Source organism: Phyllobates terribilis, unplaced genomic scaffold, assembly GCF_046119375.1.
Source record: "Phyllobates terribilis strain yellow unplaced genomic scaffold, ASM4611937v1 Scaffold_13__5_contigs__length_258822181, whole genome shotgun sequence".
In the NCBI taxonomy this organism is placed as follows: domain Eukaryota; kingdom Metazoa; phylum Chordata; class Amphibia; order Anura; family Dendrobatidae; genus Phyllobates; species Phyllobates terribilis.
Window position 1 is genome coordinate 183,610,497 of NW_027362773.1, and position 2,367 is coordinate 183,612,863.

The 2,367-nt window shown below is 40.0% G+C and overlaps 1 non-coding gene across 1 annotated transcript; it reads right to left on the reverse strand.

Annotated features, from left to right (window-relative positions):
- Positions 1-1,101: 1,101 nt before the first annotated feature.
- On the reverse strand, positions 1,102-1,183 carry TRNAS-AGA (transfer RNA serine (anticodon AGA)). Its single transcript has one exon. It is a non-coding gene; the product is annotated as a tRNA-Ser (tRNA).
- Positions 1,184-2,367: the final 1,184 nt, after the last annotated feature.

The window sequence follows — 2,367 nt, forward strand, 5'->3', positions numbered from 1 at the left end:
GGGTGATTTAGGAAAAGAATCGCTGTCGTTTCTTGAGGCCGTTTCGGCTTGAAATCCTGGTCAGTTTCAACCACCTGGAAAAAGTGTCATGCGAACATTGGCACAAGTCATAGAGTACGATTGCTTGGTGTGACATAGATTGTATGAGTTTTGCCTCATGAAGTCAAGTTTAACTTTCTTGATAGATAGATCTTTTTTGCCATGTGGATTTTAACTTTCTCTTTTTATGTTAAACCATGTGCACTGGCAAATTGAGTGTGAGCAGAAAAGATAAAACCACTGAGCACAAAGTATTTCTCAGGTTCCACTGAGATTTGAACTCAAATGGCTGGATTCAGAGACCAGAGTGCTAACCATTACACCATGGGACCACATGACCAATGAAGCTGGCTGGATTTTCTTTTGAAAACGGTGAAAGAGCATGTGTAAATTGTGGAAATGTGAGAAATTTACTCTGAATCCAGTGATCTGAGTTCAAATTTCAGTGGAACCTGGGAAATTCATGCATTATGATGAAAACAGGTTCTAAAGCTGTTCTGCAAATGTATGCCTAATACACAGTGGTAAATGAATATCTCCTCCCTTTTTATTCCACAAGTGTGCTTAAAGTTCCATGATATCACAGCAAGGACAGTTTTAAAATGTTGATGAAATCTGGCTAATAATTAGCGTGCTGGATCTATTAGCTGGAAAAAGGGTGAGAAAAAAAGAAATTGCTAAACTTCTGCTCATCCAGAAGTCACTAAAGATTTTTCATGGTGTGCTAAAAGGTTCCATCGGAAAGATAATTCAAGTAGAGTTGGTGCAAATCAAAGTTCATATCCAAGGCCATCAGTCACGGCAGGGGTCTGTATTCACTGGAAAAAAGGAGGAGTTGCACCACATACCTGATGGCACCCTCTGAGCTTTCTTTTGATTGGTGGTGTGACGCACAAGTGACATCTCACCAGGCTGAAAAATCAGAAGAAGATCTACAGATGCTGTTAAGCTGGTTCTACAAATCCGATCCAAATATTACAGACCATTTCCGTGGGGAATAGTCTTGGTAATGTGCAAATTGATCTACTCAGATAATTAGTCAAAATGTTACATGAAGTTAAATGTATTCGGCAGGATTTGTACCTACGCGGGGAGACCCCAATGGATTTCTAGTCCATCGCCTTAACCACTCAGCCACAACTACTCAGACGCTGTTACAACCTTATTTGTGTCACACCTTTTCTTATAGCACCATGATCAATATCAGTGATTATCCTTCTGGAAGACATTTCAGAAAATGGAAGATTTCAATTGGAAACAAAATTCCAGGCCTCACTGAAATGTAAAAATCTGATTTAAAGGTATCATCAATTTAAACCTTGTACAGTTCAAGGTTTTTTAAAATTCATAAGGCGAATTTTGAGTGACTTTGTTCCAAACACCTACTGAAAAAGGCTTTGAAAATGCTCAAAAGTTTGAACAGATTCATTTCCATGCAAAAAGACTTGCTGTTCATATGATCAGGTATTGAGCGTCTTTTAACCTCATCATGTTTCCCAAAACGCCAAGCGGTTAACAGAAGTGAGCATATCATTTTCAGGTATATTTTGCTTGTTTTATATTTTCAATACAAGTCAATGAGAAGGTTAGAAAGACCCCTGGAAGGTTCCTGACTGACGTTCGCAGCATTTTGCGAGCAAAAATAAAACTAAAACAAACTCAATCGATGCCCAAAACAATACTTAGAAAAACATCACCAAACTATGTTTACAAAAATGCTGGAAAACACTAAAAAGGGTGATTCAGGAAAAGAATCGCTGTTGTTTCTTGAAGCCGTTGCTGTTAGAACTCTCCTGTTAGTTTTTTTTTAGTTTGCTGGTCACATGACCATTTTTGCCTATTTAATCCGGCTCCGCCCTCCTGTCCTCGCTGGACTTCATTGTATTTACTACTCTTGAGCTAGCTTGGTGCTCTGTTGCCGTTCTCTGTTAGTTTTGCTAGGTCTTCTGACCCCTATGCTTTTTAATGTGTGTTTGTCTTTGACTGCTACTATTTCTGCTAGGAGGTGTCCAACTTATCCCAGTCCCTAGTTCTTGTAGGGATCCCTCCCTCACATCTATAGGTCTTCGTACAGACTAGCCGAGGACTTTAGCGGGTCTGATCGCAGGATCAGGTTCCCCGTTACATCGTAGGGATCTAGTTTAGTTCTATTGTAGGGACAGATCTCCTGTTTTTCCTTAGTCCCTGTAGCAGATCATAACAGTAAGTCCAGCCCAAAAAGAAAAAAAAAATTTCTCTAAGGAAAGACCTCCAGTTTTCCATCATGGTCTCGGTTCAAGATTTGGCTCAACGCTTGCAGGGACTCTCTCTGGAGGTGGCCAAGCTCCA